This window comes from Antechinus flavipes, chromosome 2 (assembly GCF_016432865.1).
Source record: "Antechinus flavipes isolate AdamAnt ecotype Samford, QLD, Australia chromosome 2, AdamAnt_v2, whole genome shotgun sequence".
NCBI lineage: Eukaryota > Metazoa > Chordata > Mammalia > Dasyuromorphia > Dasyuridae > Antechinus > Antechinus flavipes.
This window is the reverse complement of record NC_067399.1, coordinates 291615103-291637711: the sequence shown is the minus strand read 5'-3', so window position 1 is coordinate 291637711 and position 22609 is coordinate 291615103. Positions and strand designations below refer to the sequence as shown.

The following is a 22609-nucleotide window of genomic DNA, read 5'->3' as shown; positions in this document are numbered from 1 at the left end:
AACAATCTACTGGATCATCCTGGTCCTCTAAAGAAAAGATAAATAATTGATAATATGCACTGGGAAAAAAGCAGCATCAGTTTGCTTTGGGAACTCCACAATCTCAAACGTCAAAATAGCAATTCACAATTACTCATCACTATCACCAAATGTCTTTGGATCTCTCCTAGCATAGCTAACTCAAGTAGATCCACAAGGCTTATTTAAAGCTAGTTAAGTTCACACCCAAAAGAACTACTGTCTATATCAAACCTAACCCTATACCTGAAATGGCATATACTGCTCATCTTACTTTATTTCAGGGGTTCTTAATCTCAGGCTCATATATAGATTTCAGAGAGTTCTTTCAAATTGGAAGAGAAACAGCTTATTTCTTTATTATAACAGGTCTCATTTGTAATCCTATATACTTTATGTTTTGTATTTTAACAATGCTTAGCACAATTCCTCTCATTAGTAGGTGGTTAATAAAGGCTTGCTGACTGCTTGACATTCTAAAAAAAGAGACCATAAGTTTGACTAGACTTTAAAGGGATCCACAACACAAAAAAATGTTAAGAAACCTAACTCTATTCTCTTCCGTCAGCAATTCAGCAGAAATAGGAATTGTAGGAGATAGTTTAAGGTTTATCTAAACTATAAAAACTTAGCAGCATATAAATAATATGTCATTAGTGAAACAGCCTTTGAAATCTATAAAGCTGACAAACAATTAACAAATCTCCCAAAGTTCTATCTTCCTGCTCCCAGATAGATAGCTGAGGAAGATTAGATTCTTATATGATTATCAAGGCACCATTAACTTATATAAAGAAAAAGACATACTTAGATTCTAACTGATACATAAGAATACAGAATTTAAAGCTGTAATGAGACCTTCATGAGGTCATTTAGCCCAGTTCCCTTATCTTAGAGATGAAGAAATCGAGGCTTTCAAAGATTAAGTCACCCTAAGGGTTCTTCTCGTGTTTTTTGTTACAAAGGATCTACTTGGATCTACTTAGATCTTCCAAGAGCAAAGGACAAATTGTTCTTTTAAACTAGTAAGATTCTTTTGCCCAGACTCTGGAGATTCCAGAGAAGAATCTAAAAACAGGAGAGAAATTTGATGGAGCAAAGCATTGTTAAGAGACTTTGGAGAGAAGTCTAGGAACTCAAGGCTAGCATGAGGCCAAGGATTTTACTATTTGGAGGGAAGAAAAGAGATTTCCATTTCCTACTGGCGAACTAATACACTTTGAGAACATCAACATAGTATTTATTTGTATAGAGCAGACTTGTTGTTGTCATCAGGGTGGCTACATATCAAAGAAAGAATTATTTGACCAACTTTCCTAAGTCATTTGCTCCTGTCACAATGAATTCTTGTACGGACCTAGGAGGGAAAAAAGTTGTCCCGGTACTCAATTCAATGTAACTAACATTTATTAAGTACAAAGCACTATGATAGCTACAGGAGATAAGAAAAGAAAGACCCCTGCCCTCAAAAAGCTTGTTCTGTTATAGAAAGGGGATACACATTACTAAATACAAAGTATGCATAAAGTTATGCAGTGTAATTTCTCAATGTATAACAGTTAGGGATATCAGAAAAAATACCTATTACAGAGATTCTAAACATGAAGGATTTCATTTTAGACATTGGGGAATACAGGGGGAGAAAGGGAGAGGGGTGACCAGTACTATCTAGAATTGAGAGAGTAAATGACTAAAAAAACTAATGAAAAAATGGAAAGGTAAATTAAAGGTAGATTGTAAAAGTCTTTAAATTCTAGATTAAGGAATGTGTATTCTATCCTGGAAACAATAGAGAGCCACTGAGAAGTTTTGTTTAAAAGGTGTAGCATGGTCAAATCTGTGTTTTAGGAATATCAATTTGGCAGCTGTTGCAGAGAAGGTATTGGAAAAGGGAGGGAATGGAAACAGAGACAAACTAATAGGCTTTGAGGTAAACAGAAATTCATATTAGGATCACAGAATCTATTCTAGGGCTAGAATCATGCCACTGATATCTCCCATTCCTCCCTTGGTATAAAGATGAGAAAAATATTCCATAAATATTAAATGACTTGCGCAAGATCACACATGCCTTAAGTAAGAATCATTACTGAGATCTGAGGGGAAATCCATTCTTCACACCTGTCTTCCCAAACAATGCACTGCTTTGATTTGCTACACTTGTCAATTAATTCAACTAGCATTTACTAAGTGCCTATTATTTGAAAGTGACCTTGCTAGAGACCAAACATACAACCAAAAAATAAAACTACCACCTCAGTTCTTACCCTCTTGAATGTTACATTCTACTGTCTCAGCTTCTTGCTAATACCTGGCATTTGTTAATAATCTTTAAAGATGAAAGAATTACCAGTGGTTTCACTTAGAAATCAGACCCTAAGTAAAAAGTCAACCTCCCTTTTAAGCAGCAGAAAGCACTGGGACACAGATACTGAAAAGGGACACCAATTATTATTTGTCTCAAGTGATTGCTTTTCCTTTCTTTCTTTCTAAGGCCCAAGTGTAAGCCTGGAGCTGGCTAGGAAGATGAAGTATGTAGTTTCTCAAATGGCCCAGTTAGCTTCACTGGTGGTCTGTCTAAGTGGTCCTCTATGACTGTCTCAGATCTATCCTCCTCCTCAAGATAAAGGTAAAGATGCTAGCAACAAACTTGCTCTGAAGATGCAAGAAGGAAGAGGAGCTACATTTTTAAAGGAGTAGAGTTTTTCTTATTGTCTACAAAAAGGCCCCAGTAAATGAAACTCTTCAAGTCTTAGGAATGGAATACACGCACCAGTTACCAATTCCTTGCAAATAAATAGTCATGACTTAAGCATTATTTGAAAAATAACCTGTGAAGCTAAAAGAAACACTGAAAAAATTCAAAAGCTTTGAGTTTTCCATGGCCAAGTAATATTTATAGTTTGAGGTTAATCTGTTTTCACAAAAAGCCAGAGTTTCTGAACTTAGGCAAAAAGTACAAATTAACACCGCAGAGCTCTGAAGGGACCCAATGGTGGAGTCTGGTAACCTGTGTGACCCTTCCAGTTTCACTCCATGTCTCCCAAAATACAAAGCAAGAAGCCAGCAGCAATCTGATTTATAAGCCCTTTTAAATGTAAATGCAAATGTGGCATTTTAGAGTCATGTATGTCTCTTTAAGAATTTCACACACAAACCTCAACAAGCTAAGGTGTTGAGCCAAAAAGAAGGCGTATTTCTAGCCCGCATAATCATTTCTGGAATGATTCCCACCAGCAGCCTCAAAGTCGAATAGCAGTTCGCTGATCTCAACCCAAGCTTTTTCATCTCCTGGGTAATGACAGTGATGATTCTTAGGGACGAAAACCACCAAACTCAAAAAAAGAAGTGGAAAAACTCCAACCAAGAAATCCTAAGCATCCTCCACACATCTGCATTTCACAAAATGCCATTCCCGGCGTCCCAGGATAGTCAGGACTCAAAACTGGGGAGCCTTCAGCTTTGGGTGAGTCCACTTATTCCTAATCCATCCCACCTAGCCCCTAGGGGAAGGAAAAAATAGGAAGAGGAGAGTCAGTTAGCTATGGAATCTCTCCACCCCCAATGACCTAGAGCTGAAGTCAAGAACAGATACACATTTGTTCAACTACTGGAGCAACTGTATGTCATCCCTAACTCTCAACGAGGCCCTTCCAATCCTCCTCCAATCTTTTCCTCTCTGGAATGTGTTTCCACCGAGGCCGTGGGGGAGAGGGGAAACATGCTATAGACAAGAACAGCAAGGAACATTTATCCACCCCAAACTAAACACGTTTCCCCTTCTTTCAGTTCCACTCATACAGAAGTCTGGTTTCTGGCAGGCACCCAACCCGGAGTTGGCGCTCACCACAGCAAACTCAAAACGCCAATTGCCTCCAGCCAGATCAGAAGAGGGACCCAAAAGCAAATGCCCCAGAGCAAGGGAAGAAGCATCCGCCTCCAGTTTGGCAGGGAAGATTCTCCAGGAGGATCCCAGGAATGAAGATCCGGGGTTATTTGAGAATTTCATTCTCTAGGTAGAAATTAAGAAGCTCAGTCCATGCTCCAGCGGAGCCTAACCCATTCAGCTCGCCCACTTTTCGTGACCTCAGAAGCAACACCCTTCCTCCCTATGGGAAAAGAGGGGATCCTCTTCTGGAAAAGAGGAGAGGGAAGGGGAAGGAATCCCTCCTTAACTTTCTCATTAAAATTAAAAAAAAAAAAAAAAACCCGCTCTTCTTTATATGCACATCAGGATTTAATGCTGAGGGAAGAAAAGGGGATAGGGAAAGGTACCCTCTCAATCTGCACAGAGCAAGTGACATATCCTGGATAGAAAGCCCCCTCTACCACTGCCTGCAAACTTAAGAGCATCTTGCTTGCATTCACCAGCGCTGCAGCCCCCTCCCCAAAGGAGCCTCATCTGAGCAGAGCGGGCAGCTCCTTAAAAGCCGGCGTTGCAATTGCATCCACCCTTTTCTCCCTTCACTAGTCCCTTAGTTTCTTCTCTCCTCCCCACTCCTGAGCCTATACCTTGTAACGCCGCTCGTGCTCCCAGAGGTACAAGTGCGCGGCACGCGCCCCAGCTCCAGTCGCCTCTGTCCGTGAGGTTTATCCCTCGCGGGGTACTGGGCTCCAGCAGGGAAGGCTCGGTCGGGCCCGGACTGGCTCCTCCGCTCGGGTTCCTTCTCCCGCGCGCGCAGCTAGGGAGGGGTGAGGGGGGAAAACTCCCGGCAACTCCAACTCCAGTCACTGGGGCTCCAGCTGCAGCCGCCCGCCAGCCGCGGAGTGCAAACGCTTGTAATGCAAACCTGCCCCCGCTGGCCGACTCTGAGCATGCCCAGTTGGGCCGCTAACTACAGCTACCTTGCTCGGGGCAAAAGGCTGAGGGTGTCCTTTGCCCTCCTACAAGACCCTCGGAGAAGTAGAGAGGCAGGGAGGTGGGAAGCATCTGGGTGTGGACAGAGCCTGGGTCGGGCTGGGACGGTCCCCGGTGGACTTCTGGAAAGGGTAAATGGCAAAAATGGGTAAATGTGGGAGGGGTAAAGAATTTCGCAAGTTTTATCCCGCGTGGAAGACTAAGGTTTCTCTTTTAGGTGTTGGTATTATTTTATTTATTTATTTATTTTGTTAAATCTGCGCCTAAGATTCTAATGAGGTGGAAAGCCGGGAACTAGCCTTAGGCAAAGGGAAAGTAATGCATACCAGTGGGTAAGACTTTATTCGGTGGCATTCTCCCTGTTATACAACGTTAAAATAACATTTTTTTGTTTGTTTTTTTAATCACGCAGTGAGTCGGAAGAGCAGTTTTCCAGAGAAACTGACGTGTGCCCCACCTGTAATATGTGGTATGATGAAGTATTGAAGAATCAGAAAACTGTGTGACCTTGATGAAATAACTCCCTCTGGGCCATATTTTTCCTCAGCAAAATTCGGGATGACAGGAAGCTGTCTGACTTTAGGAAATGTTTGGAGGTTGGGGGAAAAAGATGAAAGGGTCTTGAAAAATGTAAAGGAATCAGCATTTTTTTGTTAATCTGGTGATGCAGAAATCTGATATATAATGATGAAATTATAATAATAATCAGTAAAGCGGTGACTCTGCTTGCTGTTTTAGGAAAAAAAAAAAAAAAAAAAAAAAAACGTCATCTAGCACATCCTTTAAATGTAGCAACTTCTTCCGAAGCATTTAATAGACGATTTAATAAGGAAGGAGAGGGAGGAGAAAGAAGGAGGGAGGAGAGACAAACAAACAGAGAGAGTCGGATAGACTCAGTTTCTAATCAACTTTGGAGCAACAGCTCCTTCCACTATGTAAGCACTAGTTCTCCAGCACTTTTTAACATCTTAAAAAAAAAAATTATCACTTTTCTTCTTCCTTTGTCCAATTTTCCAGCTCTAGTTAGCACAATATTTACTCCTCATTCCAGGTATTGGAATCTCTGCCACCATTCCTTCCTTTACTTGTTCATTGCAGCTTTTGCTGCCTTAACAATGTGTCCAGGAACTCTGTAAGGCCATTTAGGTCAGTGGTGATGATTTTTAATTCACTGAGGATGAACCTGTGCTGTAACATGAGGTAGAGGAGGGTGATAACAATAACTCATATCTCCACAGCACTTTAATCTTTACAAAACATATCTTCACAACTCTGTAAGATGGGTAGTAATAACATAGTGTCCCAAAAGTTTTAATGTAGTTTGGAGCTCTAATAACTTTTGAATACTGTTTACATAATACTTTAAAGTTTTTAAAGCTCTTTACATAAATTATCTTGAGCTCCATAACAATCCATTAATGGAGATAGTATTGATAATATTATCCTCATTTTCCAGATGATAAAACGGACACACACACAAACACACACATCACATAGCCGGTAAGTACATAGGATTTGAATCTAGGTATTGATTTCAAGTCTTATGTTCCCTCTTATTTATCATATTATGATAATATTATTTAAGGCAGCTAAGTGGTGAAGTGGATTGCCTGGCTTGGAGTCAAACCCAACTTCAGACTTCTACTTTGTGACTCTGGGCAAGTCATTTTATTTTGCCTCATTTCTTCATCTGTAAAATGAGCTGGAGAAGGAAATATCAAAATCTTTCCTAAGAAAGTCCCAAATGAAGTCACAAAGAGTTGGATATGACTAAACAATAATAGGATTTATTCTCCACTCTCCAGATGGAAAAAGTTAAGGCTGAAAGTTGTAAAATGACTTGGTTAAGGTCACAATGCAGGAAATATGTAACACACCCATGTCTTCTGATCTCAGGTTTAATGCTCCTATAAATGAAGTAATTTTAGAGCTCAAAAAACAAAAGTGATCATCTAATCATACTCTGTCCTACCATACTTTACTTACTACATGGTAAATGATTTGCACAAGGATATATGGCTAGTAATAGTCTGCTCTTGTTAAATATACAGAATTTTCATTTAAAGTAGAGTTCAAAGAGTTTCAGACAATTTCCAGAAATCATCAGAAAGCTACAAAGGAGAATGGCAAACTTTAAAAATAATAACTGACATTTATAAAGTATTTCAAACTTTGTAAAGTGATTTCCATATATAATCTCCCATATTAGATTCTACAAGTATTTTTATTGCTGTTTTACAAATTAAAAAACTGAGGCTCAAAGAGTAGAAAGGACTTGGGTTCTAATTACACAGCCCATCAATGTCAAAGGCAGGACAATTTTTATATGCATAATATCCCTTTACACCACTCCTTAGAATCATGAAATGTTAATAATTATTGTAATATTGAAAATGGAGGGAACAGAAGCACTTATTGGTGATCAAAATATATTTAAAACATAGCACCTGAGCAGTTTAGTTTATATATATGTAGCACAGAATGACTTACAAGTATGTAGCAGTTCCTTCATTTGGTCCTCAAAATTCAATAAATGAGAATAGCTAATACATATATATAGCACTTTACAATTTACAAAGTGCTTTAATATGTTCTCTCATTTGATCCTTGAAACAACTCTATGAAGTAATACTACTATTTTACAGAAGAAGAAAGAGGCTGAAAGAGATGTTATGACCTACCCAAAATCACACAGTGAGGGTGTGAACTAGATGAAGCAAGTATGATCATCCCCATTTTATAAGTAAAGAAATGGGTCCAGGAGTGTTAGGTAATCCTTGTTCTAGGACCCCAAAACCTAGGCCTACATGAACCTGATTCAACCTTGCATTCTATCCCCAAATCACTCTCTTTGGATCGTATTGCCCATGTTCAGAGGAAATTTCACAATATAATTCTTAGAATAATGCTTGTGTCTAGTATGAGAAATCAGGTTCCAAGATCCCATATTAGTAATCAAGTTAACTATATATAGGGTAGAAGAAAGCCTTGAACGAGATGAGGTGAGATCTTTCAAGACAGTTGTGAAAATCGAGTAAGGCTTCATCTACTTCAGAGTTTGAGTAGGCCTGAAGGACTTTAAGCATTGAGTCAAGGGCATACTAAGTCCTGCTATCCTCCCATGACATCAGGGTCTCCCTATTTTAGTCAAATATGGGCAACTATGTACTTATTGGTCAAGTTCAATTTCTTGGGTAGTTCCCTGTTTAGAATGTAAGATCCTCAGCCAATAAGGATGAGGGTCAGTAGTGGAGGGGGTATTTGCGTTAGGGATTAAAAGTGTTGACCCTGCCCCATAGGGCTTCCTCCCTTTGATTGTCTGCTTAATGGGTGGGACGCTCTTCTCATGAGAATGTATAATAAACTTTGCTTTCCTTCTAGAGATCTCTCTAGCTTTTTTTATTAAAATGGTGATCCCTCACCATTTCTGAACCACACAGCCTTTATTATACGTAACAGAAAATGCAGAAAACTCAGAAAGTACTAAAAAATAACTCATGCAGAAGCTAATACAATTCTCTTTCTCTGCTGAGTTCTAACTTTACCTAAGGTTTTCCAGTGCTCCAAACTCTGTGGTTTAGACTCTTCTCAAAAAGGAAAAGATTTGGGGATTTCAAGTGAAATCCTTATAATTTAGTGAGTCACAATAATGTCTACAATTACCTCTATAAGTAATTAGCATTATGAAATTAAAATGTATAGCTCTTTTCCCTGAAAGGGAAACTTATTTGTAGTTGCTAGACAGACAAACTCCTATCAGACCTATTACTATCTGAATAACCTTTAATAAACATGAAAGGTAAAATCTAAGTCATTTGGTCCTCCATAATGTGACATTTTGAAGGATTTGGAGGAGAACAATATCTATAGGTTAGGCTAATTCTTTATCAAAAAAGCATTAACAATGTCCTCCAGACTTAATTGGGAAATTTGCTAAAGCAAATGTTATTGATGGAGCTTCCTGAAGATCTAAGCACAAAAGCCATTCTACAAGGAGTATCTCAGTCAACATGGGCAACACATAAGTACCGAAGCTGTGCTTAACTGACTATTAATTCTATATCCTCACTAAGGATTCTTTGCTCTAGGTTATGATGAAATGACTCTGCTTTGGTTAACTGTTAGTCTACAAGAGTTTAATTTTATTCAAAACCTGAAGCACCAAATCAACTTGAATCTATAACAAGGGACTATATGCAATTTTTTATTTTTCAGTCTCCAAGAGATTGATGCTGCTTGGGAAATCCTTTTTTTTCTCTAGAAAGTGTGGTTGCATAAAGCAATCCCAATAGACTTTGGACAGAAAATGCCATCTGCATATAGAAAAAGAACTCAGGAGAGTGAATGTAAATCAAACACATACTATGTTCACTTTTTTTTCTTTTTTTTTTTTTCTCTCTCCCATGGTTTTTCCCTTTTGCTCTGATTTTTCTTTCCTAACATGATTCATAATGTGTATTAAAAATAAATAAATTTACCAGAAAAAAGTGGGGTCCCAGAATCTTTAAACTTTGAATTGCAGTTGAGTATCCTCAAAAACCCATGAACCTCTCTTTTTTCTCCAGAAAAATGGATTCCAGGAACATGCTTCCCAGGAATGCATTGCTCTGCTCTCCACTACCCAGGAGGCTTGGGTTCACAAACTCTTGACACTTTTCCAAAAACTTCCCCAAAGCACATATGCCATCCCCAGCTGTAAAGAAAGTGAGGGTATGTATGTGTCTTTCCCTGGCCTCTTCAGCACTGGGTTCTGGAATTCAAAAACTTTCCTAATGGGCTTTTAGAAGCTGCTAATGACTTCCTTGAGGCCTAGTCTTATGGGAATTATATATTCTCTCTCAATAGCCATCTAGGAGCACTGGATATGGAGTTCAAATCCTATTGCTGACATTTACTGTGTGACCCTGGTCAAGTTACTTAAACTCCATTGGCTTCTGTGCCCTCAATTCAGTTTAGGAAATTAATTTTAAAAAATTTTGTTTTGTAAAATGAAAATCGTAAAAACATGTACCTCCTAGGGCTGTCATGAGTATAAAATGAGACAGTTGTAAAATACTTTGTAAATCTTAAATCTTAAAACCACTTTATAAGTGCTAATTATTATTATTAATTAATTAATAAATAAATAATTACTAATTAATTAATATAATTAATACTTACCTTCCTCATCCCCAGGGTTACATTGTTACAACTTAATACTGATACACTTAGATCTGTTTTCAAAAAAAAAAAAAAAAAAAAAAGCAGGGGGTGGGGGGGAAGTGGGGAAGATTATGATTGCCAGCTCCCTTTTATACATTAGCACAGATGGAGGGGCCCACCATAGTCAGAAACAACTAATTTATTTTCAGTCCCCAAAACTAATCTTTTACAAGGAGCCACTGGACATGCTCATATCATCCATATGAAGAAATATTTTTTAAAAGACACCCCAAAAGGCTCATAAAATAGGTTTATCAAGAAGGTCAAGAAATTTCCCTGGTCCATTCTCTATAGCAGAAACTAGCAAATAAGAAACCAGAGCTCAAATCTCCCAATTCCCAGTCCAGGGCTCTTTCTATAACCCCCAAAAGAGACAAATTAGAAACAGGAATTTTGACTTTATTTTAACCAGACCTCTGAATTCATTGGTATAAAGAACTTGGAATTCTTAATGCAGATCTCCACCTAGTTGCTCTGTAAGGTGGAGACTTAACCATTCTAAATCACAGACAAGACTTAAACTCAGATGTTTCTGATTGAGATCCTCCTTCATTATCCAGTGGTTCCCATTTATTAGTTCATGAGCCCTAAGATAGTAGCTATATTGGTCCGAACAGTTCATGCTAAAAACTTTTTTTAATGTTGACTTAAGAAGTAAATGATTATAAAGAGCATTATGAATAGTATATTAAATTTCTTTAAGTTTCCTTTGAGATGCATTCAGAACATTTAGCATTATACCAAGCAGCCCTCTTGTCACCAAAGAAATTATAAACTCCTTGAGACCAGGATCTGTATTTTGCCTCTTTCTATATTGCCAGCAGTGGCTGGCACTTAGTAGGGCTTCATAAATATTTATTAAATGAATGAATGAATGGTAAGTTAGTGATTAGAGGGCCAAATCTACTCATCTTTTCTGAGAAATAAGAATAGGTTTTATTTTGTTTGAATGCTGACAATGGCAATTTAGATAAGGTTTCTAGAGAAGAAAAGAACAATCAGTTTTATTCCACCTCATGATAAAAGGAAAAATCATGGAGTGGAGAACTGTGGGCCACAGGACAAAAACCTATTTCTGAATTTCTGAGGATAAAATAGGGTCAGAGAACATTAGGTTCAGATATTGCTGTTCTAGTATTCAGATTGTTCACTGTCTACCCCAACTTAAAAAAAAATGCACAAATTTCAGTTTTCTGTGGTACTTTTTGGCTATAAAAGGAAATGTTGTATGGATAATAAATGGAGGAGACTGATATGGATATGTTTAACTAAAACCAAGAAATTGGCTTTAGTTTATAATCATATAAACATATAATCATATAAACATATAATCATATAAACAGCACTTGTGTGATGACATCATCAATCACATCCCATCCTCCATACCAGTAAAGGAGTGTAAAAAATAAAATAAAAATCTTTAATTTAAAAAAAAAAAAGAAAAGAAAAAGTAGTCAGTTGCATTCAGAACTATTTAGATTTGGTATCTTGCTTTTATATAAGAAAGATGGACAGATTACAAATTATAAAAGAGTTATTGTGTTCTAAAAGTTCTTGTATAAATTGGACTCAGGACACAGGGCTAATATTTTTTCATAGAAACAATGTTATGAAGGGTGGTGATGATTCCAGTTCAGTTCACAAATAAAATACTAGGACTAACAATATCTAGGTCCAGGGAATAATGTCTCATTCAGCAAAAAAGAAAAGAAAAGTATTGAATGCATACTCTCCTTTGTCTGGTACAAAAGTAACCATAATCAGCAGAAGGTATTCCTATACCCAAGGCATTTATTGGAACACAAATGATTTGAAATCACAAAAGAAATGCCTATGTGCCATAAACAATACAATTTCCTGATATTCAAAATATATTCATTAATAAAACATATTTAAAAGTGTTACTTGTGATATTGTAACACTTTTATGTGAACCTAATTGGACACTCTATTTTTGCTATTCCTGGTCCTAGTTTGGAACTCTGCTCTGGACAAAACTTGAAAATAGGTGAAAGACTATCTTTAGCATCACCCCACTTTTTTTTATGAATCCCTCTCCTACTCATGCTACTCTAAGGCTCTATACAGCAGTTTACTCAGGTTTTCCTTACCCATTCCTCTACCTACCCAAATACTCTATGTTCCAGTTACTTTATCCTCTCCACGATCTTCCCCATTCCCACCCTACAAAAGTCACCCCTACAAAATAATAGCAATAGAAACTTCATTATCCCAGAGCACTTGTCTCTTCTTGTTGTTATGGGCAAAATAATCTGCTTGGTCCAATTTATGCTGTTCCTTAACCTTCCTTTATGCTCCCATTCCAGCCCATTCCAGCCCATTCCAGGTATTTGCATTTTCAAAATAAGTTGTTTTTCAAACAGCTTTTATAAGTATATTTTTAATATTTCAAGCAGTGTAAAAAGTAAAAAAGTAAACTATCCAGAAGTCAGTTAGATAGCATAGCACCTAGAGTAACATGCCAGGAGTCAAGAAGTACCTATCTTCCTGAGTTCAAATTTGGCCTTGGACGCTTATTAGTTTCAGCACTAATTATCTTGGGCAAGGCACTTAACCCTTTTGCCTCAGTTTCCTCATCTGTGAAGTGAGCTGGAGAAGGAAATGTCAAACTACTCCAATATCTTTGCCTAGAAAATCCCAGATGAAGTCATGAAAAATTGGACATGGTTCAAATATAACTGAACAATATGAATATGACATTGCAGAGGAGGGTAAGTATTGTTCATATATAAGTCATTTGTATGTCTTATTTTAATGAGTTCATCCTGTAGTTCTAGGGCACACTACTTTCATATGTGGGCCCCCTTATATCAAGTTCTGGGTCCCCACGTCCATACAAAACCATAACAAACCTGGGGCACACTCTCTGTTATACCATAGTCTCCTCCAGGTCGTCCTACCTCAGTTACTCTGTCCCAAAACCCCAGGTTATAATCATTCCTTCTTAATGTTTGATGAGATAAAGGTCTCATATCTTTAGGCTATAATCATTCCTTCTTAATGTTTGACAGGATAAAGGTCTATCCATTTTAGATGTCATTAGAATATCAGTAATCTCTCCAGTATCTCCCTCCATTATGTCATCCCAGGAGCCTCCCTCCATTAGCTTATCCCCCATTATGCTATTATTCTTGTTATCCTATAAAAGAGTCTTGTCTGATATTCAGGGCTGGATACTTTGAGACGAGAGTCCTATCTTTTTATTCTCCAATAAATTAATAATCAAATTGTTCTCTAATCTCTATCCTGCCTCAGTTTCTCCGGCATTACATCTCCAAAAACATATATATCATCTATAAAGAGAAAAGGTGTTCACAGGAGGCACATGTTGGATAAACAGATAGGAAACATGTTTCTAGAGCATGAGTAGATGGGAACTTATGCTTCCAACGCTGAAGGATCACAACTTGTCTTTGGGTGATATCACCACACTGCCCTCACTGGACCTATTCCACATTAGTGGCTCGCCACTAGACCTGTTGTTCCACTGAACCATTGGTCTTCTGATGACAGCTTGTGATAGTTAAGCATTGTTCTGCTTTTCTGGTAATGGCTGCTGGGCATGGTAGTCTCTGCTGAGCACTCATACCAGAGTCTGGGCTCCATCTTTTCAAGGCCACATTCAGATTATTTTAGTTACAGTTTGCTAGGGTCTAGTGATTAAAAGTACTCCCTAAAAAGGACTTGCTGACAGCCTTTTAATCATAGACCTTAAGCTCAGCTAGTAATAAAAGAAAACAAACAAACAAAAACTGGCAGAATGTTTCAGTGCTAAGATTAAATCTTATCTTTTTGATTCCTACTTCTCCATGGAGACCTACTCCAGCCAACCATCTCATTTAGCAATAGAAATTCTAAGATCTTTAAAGGCTTGACATGCAAATAAGTTTGAGCCAAAACAAAAGGAAAACTAAAAAAGCACTCCTAATCTAGCTTGCATTCTTGCTTATATTATAGATAGTTGTCTACAACAATTGTCTGTTGTTTTGGTGGTATATTTTAGACAGAAAAATCTTGCTATATCTATAAAAAAAAAAAAGAGTGCTATTATATGATTGCTTGAAACACTAAAGTATATAAGAAATTGAAAGAATTGTTCAAAGTGCAGTAGAGAAATGCATGGGGCTTGTGATCAGGCTACAAAACATTACACACCAGAAATGGTAAGGAATGAAGAAAGAAAACAAGAATTATTAAGTCTGTCACATGCCAAGTCCTATATTAAATTTTTATTGTTGAGTTTTTTCAGTTATTTCCAATTCACCATGATGCCATTTGGGATTTTCTTGGCAGAAATACTGGAATGGTTTGCCATTTTCTTCTCCAGCTCATTTACAGATGAGGAAACCGAGGCAAACAGGGTTAGGTGAATTGCTCAGGGTCACACAGCTACTAAATACCTGAAGTCAAATTTGAACTCAGGCCCTCCTGACTCCTCATTTGACCCTCATAACATAACCCTGAAAGCTAGATCCTATTGTTATCCCCATTTTATAGTTGAGGAAATTGTTAGACAACAGATAAATGACTTGCCCAAGATCACCTTACATTAGTTTAATATCTGATGCCGCATTTGAACTCGTCTTCCTGACTCCAGACCATTTGGCTCTAACTATGGAGTCATAGAGCTGTTTCTGATGTATTCAAAGAGGTCATCAAAGAAATATAATCAGGAAAAAAAAAAAGGATGAATCAGGCACATAGTAGAAATGATCACCATGGATAGTATGTTGTGAGAGAGCGAAGGCAGTCTCCAGTATGTTCAGTAAGCCATCAGTGGTAAAATTATTGGAACACATGGAGAGGAACAGGCTTGAGGGATTCACCACATTGAGGAGATAGCTAGTACTGGATAATAACAGCTATCATTTAGATGATACTTTAAATTTTTCTAGGTACTTTACAAATATAATTTCATTTAATTTTTATAATAGTTCTAGAAGTTAGGTGTCCTTATTATCTGTGTTCTGCAATCAAAGGAACTAAGGCAACAGTTAAAGTGATTTGCTTACAATTGTATAGGTAGTAAACTCCTAAGACTGAATTTGAACTCAGATCTGTCCTGACTCCAACTCCAATGCTCTATCTACTGTATCATCTAGCTCCTGACTTGCAATACATATGTATTAATAATCATGCAAAGTGTGGTAAGGTGTCCTTTGGGAAATACAAAGCAAATAAGATAATTTTCTTCCCTTTGGAATTTAAAAGTCTACTATAATGGTTGGTCATGGCCAAACAATTCATCCTCAAGTGATCAGTCTATTAATGATAATCTGTCTATATCGATCTAGATTGTTCCCTAGAAAGAAAATTTCATCTATTATTAGGAGCATACTTCAAGCTATCTAGCATAATAGAATTTCCTAGAGCAAGTATTAATTAAGCTATTTGCACAAATAAATGTAATACAAACATACATTCAGAATCTTTGAATTGGAAGAGATTTCAGTTACCACACTTGGGAAGGGAAGGCAAATGACCAATAGACTAGGAAGACAAACACTGCCAATAGTTCTAAGGAGGGTATTAACCCCCTCTCCTTGCTGCTCTGAGCCTGTCCATAAGCACTTATAAAAGCAGAGACAAGCTCAGAATTTTGGAAGGAGGTAAAAGAGTTTAACATGATCTCTTTCGGAAGAGAATCTTTTTTTAAATTTTATTTCCCATTGTTTAGCACAATAGTCAATACATAGTAAGCAATTAACAAATGTTTCTTGACTATGGAAAAGTACAGTACCCTATTTCTCTTCCATGCTTCATAAGAAAATTTTTATACATTAGTTTGTGTTTAAATCAGCTGATATTTCTTGTCAGAGTCCCATGGTTTCTGACACAAGTCTAGAAAAATAGGAATCTGTTGTATTTTGTTTGAGAACCTCTCATCACCACAAACATGCCTCATTTCTTTTAGTATTTTCTTGAATCACCATTGTTGTTTCAAAGGAGGTCAACCGTTTTCTCAATTGTTCTAGCTAATTTATCTCATGATCCCCCCCATGATAGTGACAATCTGATATGGAAATAAAAATAATTGCACAGTTACCACTGCCAAAGGACCCAAGGGGAGAGGAATTATTATCTAAAGTAACTAGTTTAGTTGAAGAAATCATTTCTTATTAGTCTAAGATTTGAAACTATAGGTTATTGCCTGAGTGAACACTTTGAGAAGAACATTCTTACCAATTGATCAGGAATCTCTCGTTATCACATAAAATATTCCAAGTGCTTTGAATTTTCTGATTTACTTTCCCACAGGCTCTACATATGAGATTGATGGGTATGGTAATGCTATGTTGCAAAGTCAACAAGGACATCCTTGATCATCCCTTTCAAGTCCTCCTCTTGGGTATGATTGTGTTAAATGTCTCAGGATCCTGGCAACCTGACCCTCGATACATATTTGAACAGCCATCCTCTTCACAACATTAAAATCAGCAAAAGCAAGAGCAACATCAAGTTCTTGTGTGCTAAGAACTATGTTAGGTCTGAAGAGATAAAAAGAATGAAACAATTCTGACATGCAAAGATCCAACATTCTAATGAAGAAGATGGCAAGTACATAAGTAAGTATATACAGAATAAATATAAACTTGTAAAATACAAGCATCTCCAAATGGTCAACCAGTCTTTGCTTAAAGACCTCTGGTAATGAGCAACTTCAAAGGGTAGATTTTTTCAATTTTTTTTTTTTTTTTAGTTCCTTCAACACTACTTCTATTATATAATTTCTTCTTTCTTCGTAGTAGTAGTAGTAGTAGTAGTAGTAGTAGTAGTAGTAGTAGTAGTAGTAGTAGTAGTAGTAGTATGACCTGTATTTATATGGTGTGATGCGTGTTATTTGTTTTTTAATGGAGTGATTTTTACCATCCTGGTCGTTGTCCTCTGGACATACTCTAGTATGCCAATTAGAATAGAGGTGAATGAGAGCAGCTTGATGCAATTTATATGTATGTTATCAAGGAATAAATCAGTCTTCCATTTTAATGGAATATAAGTATTTTAATGCAAATATGTATGTATAGGTGTATTTTATGTCTATAATATATGTATATCATACTTCACAATATGTATAAATACATATACATACATATAAAAACACATATATAATGAGGTTCTTTTCCTTTTTTGTTAAGTGCACAAAAAGAGGAAACAAATTGCTTAGTGAATTCAGGTAAAAGAGTTCTCACTGCCTGTTTAGAGAGATCAGCAAGGACTTCTTGGAAGAAGCACCATTTAAGTTGGGCATCTACAAATGTATATATGATAACAGATGAGTTATTTTGAAGATGAGTTGTGTCCTTGTATGGTGGACAAATTGAGATTCTGGACTATTGCTGTATGATTCTCTTCTAAGCCTATTATTATTTTCCTTTATTTCTTAATTTGCTCTAGCTCTTGCACATTACTTTGTGGGAAGTAAACTAAAAGGTGACATAGTTCACTGGCACAAATGGGACTATAAGTAGCCTTTATGCCACCCTTGTATCAATAATTTAGGATGTCATGATTTATTTCATCCATGTAAGTAGTCCTCCACTGATGCAGACTGCAAATTCTTTGGGCTTCAAAAATAGTCTTTATAAATTGCTGTAGATGAAAAAATTCATCCCCAGGTGGCCAGTGCCCTAGTAATAAACCTCTGGTAATGTCCTCAGATAAAAGATAGTTCATTACTGGATCAATTTTCAGAGCCTTTTCAGTTTCATAGGCCCTGCTAAAGCTTATAATCTAATGACATAACCTTAGAGAAGCCAATAACATCTCCAAACTCAGTGAGTTAATGGAATAGAACATAAGTGGAATATATTCATCCCCCATAACCTTCCAACAATTTTGATTATATCCACTATTTCTTGCTCTCTCTCTTTCTCTCTTTCTCTTTTTGTGAGAGAGAGTCTGATCTTCCCAACAATATTGTTGGCAGGGATCAGACATTAAACTTTTGAATCTCCTATCATGCTGCATTTGATATTGGAATATTGGAGGAAGCTAGAGTACTGGTAAAGAGAGCAGGAATCTAGGAAAATTCTTGAGTAATAAAAGATTTTGATAGAATACAACTAATTAAGTTACGAGTTACGTCAATCACATTTGTCCACTTAGTAAGGAGACAAAGAGACATATACCTCAAGATAACTGTTAAAAAAAAAAAAAAAAAAAGAAAAAAATCAGATTGGTAAGTAACTACTATAAGCTTTTGATGTCCAGTTGAAATGAATTTTATAACAATAAACCATGATTGCTATTGTTAATATACTATATCCAATCAGAAGGAATGTAAAAATAATGTGGTTTAGGGGACTTAAGAAGAGAACATATGCAGCTGTTGAGAGGTTCATTCACTTCTACTAGAGACAGAATATCACTCACCTGAAAGAGATCTAAAACAATATAACAGAATTATCTATATACTGTGGATATTAGTGTATACTTAGATAGACCTAAATAACAGTGGTTGAAACTAATATATATATGTGTATATATATATACATGTTATACAATTTATATATAATATATATAAATTCTGGTAAACTACACCAACCTATGCATACATGAATTTATATATAGTATGTCTTGAAATCAAGGTCCCCATTGCTTGAGGCAAGTTTCTTAACATTTTCAGAGTTCTGAAAAGGTCAAGAGGAAAAGCTAACACTGGGTGTGCATTTTAATTGACTTATCACAGTCAGGGTAAGGGCAATTGAAATACTTCCTTACAATGTATCAGCACACTAATTGGCACTCTTTGCACACCTATTACTGATTAGGTGCTGTCTTAAGAAGATTTCTACATTAGACTTGTGGTATTATGGGAATCCAATGCTAGGTATTCAAAAAAAATTTAATTTAAAAAGATATTAATAATAATTCATATTTATTTAGTACTTTCCTTCCAACAACCCTGTGTGGTAGATAGCATAAGCATTATTATCACCATTTTGCAGATAAGAAACTGAGGCTCTGAGAAATTCACTCTGAACTTGCTTTAGTTTACAAAAGCTACTAAGTATTCCAGGCAAATTTCAAACATAGGTGTCCAGTCTCTAATTCCAGCATTTTGTAAATCACAGCATATTGTTTCTATTAATAAAAAAAAAAAAAAAAAAAAAAGGAAAATTTGGAGAATCATAGCTCTAGCTGGAGTAGACAGTAGTATACCAATGGTATATGATATATACCATACCAATGTCTGGTGTTGTTCCAGACACAGCAATGAGAGATTGGAAAGGGAGGAGTGACTCTTTTCAAGGGAAGAAAAATACTGGCTAAGCTATGAAACAAGGGAGCAGTACAAAATTATGGACAGCTAAGTGCCCCAATAGATGAAGTATTAGTGAGTTAGGAGATTCTGCATTCAAATTCTGCTTCAAAAGCTTACTAGCTGTGTGACCCTGGACACATCACTTAATCCCATTTGCCTCAGTTTCCTCATATATAAAGTGAACTGGAGAAGAAGTGGCAAACTACTCCAGTATCTTTTCCAAGAAAAAGCCAAATGATGTTAGAAAGAGACAGATATGACTGAAAAAATAACTGCATAGTAAACAATGCCAGAATATTGGGATAGTTTTTGTCTTCAACATAAAATAATGATGAAGAAGTATAAGAGATTTCTAACAGAAATCTTACCGAAAATCAGGTTCACCATAATATAACCAGACCTCATTACTGTGCAGCAGAGGAGTTAGTCACATGATTTTCTATTTAGTCATACCTGCTCAATGAATATCCACAGCATTATCACGGTACATGAATCTAAGATCTTGTTAATATGTAGATATGTGAGTTGGGATGTTAACATTATACTTAACAAGTATACCTTCTTTTAGAATCCCTAACAATCTCCCACAGAAGTAGAAATGCCCTTCTGTCCTTACAAAATAAGCTTGGCATTCAGCAGAGATGAGAACCTGAGGAAAAGATATAGAACAGACAGTTGACTGCAGAGAGCAGAAGGATTGGGCCAGGGGGTCAATCCCACAGCAGCTTCAAGGAAAATCAGAGGACTGAGAGTACGTTTTTGAAATCCTAATCACAACTATTTCCTGGAAGCCTTACCTCAGCTCCAAGTCAATCATGTCCACAAATGAAACACAATTATGTTGTTCTCACAATAACGAGGCTCATCTTCAAAGCTCTCTTATCACCCTTATCATCCTGGGCATCCTGGGGTTTCTAGCCAATATTTCTAAGGAAAAGAACTAAAGGAAACTTAGTGGTTTAGGGATTTGGGTTTTTATTTTTCATAAATATAGATTTAGTTAAAATCTACCAGGAAATTATATCTATTGGATAGAATACTTTGGAGATTCAACAAAACCACAAACAACAAGAAGTGAATAATTCTGAATTCTAATAATAAATAACAAAGTTCTCCTCAACCTACCTGGCTCTCTATTCCCCGCTAACCCAAACTCTTAGAAATAAAAATCCTCAGCTGATGTTATCTGACAAAGGAAGTGTTCAAAACTGTATATAGTTACTTTATCTTGCAGCAACTCTATTTTGACTGGAGATAGTTTGTTGTATCAAATTTCAGAATTTAGTAGATTGAACTGTCCTATTCACTGCTTCTTTTATTTATGCATTGTTATTGAGAGGATTATTTTGGTTCAAAATGACTCAGTTTCCACTAAGACCCAGAAAAGCAGCATAACTTCGAGCTAAACAAAAACTCCCTTGCAGTGCTCATACACCACAGAGCCAGGAACCAAGGATAGCTGCTATCTCACTGAAAAATTCTGCCCTAATAGCTAAAGATACCCTGTGATTTCCTAACATTTAACAAGGGGAGTCAATAGAGGAGGATTGGGAAGTATTAAAGAATGAAATTCTGAAGATGCTAACAGAAACAATTCTACTGAAAAGAGTATAAAAAGAAGAGCTAACTAAAAACTCACATAAATGCAAAGAAAATTCTTTGCCCAATAGAATTTTAAATGGCATGTATAGAAAATGATCAATACAATTCAACAGACTTTGCCAGTTAACAGTTAAGTGCTACTTAACAGGCATTTATTGTTTTCCCTATCTTCTATCTACTCCTACAATTGAGAAAAAGGAAAAAAGAAAAGCTTTGTAACATGTATGGTCAGCCAAAAACAAAATATATTTCCATATTGGCCAGATTTTGAAATGTGTGCACATTCTGCTTATTTAGTCCCCTCACTTCTAGGAATCAAAGAGTAATTATTAAATGCCCACTATATGGTGCACACTATACTTTCTGATTGGGGATATGATGAAAAAAACAAAAACAGCTCCTCTTCCATATACAATATGTACATAGATAAACCAATATAAGTGATATACAAAGTAAGTACAAATTGCAGGATGTGTTAAATACAAATAATTATGGATATTAGGAAAGCTCTCAGCATATTTTTCAATCAAGTTGTAATTCAGGACTTCACCATGGTGTGGGGGTGATTCTGGATTTTCAAAGGTTTTAATAATAAAATATAAAGCCCAGCAGATCTTACTAACTTAGAAACGCCTCAAGTATGCGTCTACCAAATGGCATGTTTCCCACCAAAATCTAATCTAGATATATAATTTCAGAGAAATTTGTTTCTGAAAGTTGGGTCATAGGGTGGCAACTTTTTTTTTTTTTTTAACTTCAGTATCCCTTAAAGATCATATGCTTAAGCATGAAAAATATGTCATCTTCTTGATAGAAAGAGTGCACATAACAATGAAATCATAGATGCTTACAGTAATGAACTATTTCTAGAAAATAGTGAACTATTGCAGTTAGGTGAAATCTGAATGACAATACCTAGACTTAATCAGCTTAAATTCCCAAAACAACTTATTGAAAATGCAGATAATACAATATTCCACTGTTTGTTTGTTGCCTTTTAAAAAAGGTTTTTTTATTTGTAATTTATGGAATAAAACGTATTTCTGTAACATAGTACAATAAAAAAGACAATTGAACATGAAACTAGACCTCTATTATGTATAACTTTTAAATATATATCTATAAGTTTTCATATAATTAAAAAAAAATTTGATTAGTAGGTAAAACAATACCTTACAGTGTATATAATGTGTGTATAATCTTGTAAGAGAATCTTATAAGCATACACATATATGTGTATGTACTCAAATAAACTTCCCTACAGAAAAAAAATACATGTATCTTACAATTATATAAAATTCCTTGAAAAGTTATAAAATAGATAACCTTATTTGCTTTCACATTATTAATATCCAATGACACATAATAGAGAGAGGCATATGTTTGCCAAAGGTGTTCATAATCATCAGGAAATAAGATCTCATGAAGAATCCAAGTCAAAGAAAGATTTCTTAAAATGAAAATATTTTTGCTGATGTTCTTGTTTGAAGATGACATTTTTATTGATTTAAATTAATTAAAAATAAAATAATAAAATTTTTAAAATTAAAAATAAAAATAAATAAGAAACATTTTTATGTCTACAATAAAACATGAGAGGATTTAAAATATTGAACAATAAATTTTCATGTACATGTGGGTTAT

The 22609-nt window shown here is 36.0% G+C and overlaps 1 protein-coding gene across 2 annotated transcripts in view; it reads right to left on the bottom strand.

Moving 5' to 3' along the window:
- The window catches only part of STXBP6 (syntaxin binding protein 6), a 330415-nt gene extending 325661 nt beyond the window's left edge, over positions 1 to 4754 (bottom strand). The window contains exon 1 of one of the 2 annotated variants that reach the window (XM_051977329.1): positions 4531 to 4754. The gene's annotated coding sequence lies outside the window, so the exon portion shown is untranslated. The remainder of the gene's footprint in view (positions 1 to 4530) is intronic. The other variant, XM_051977326.1, reaches the window with a different exon arrangement.
- Between the last annotated feature and the right edge of the window lie 17855 nt (positions 4755 to 22609).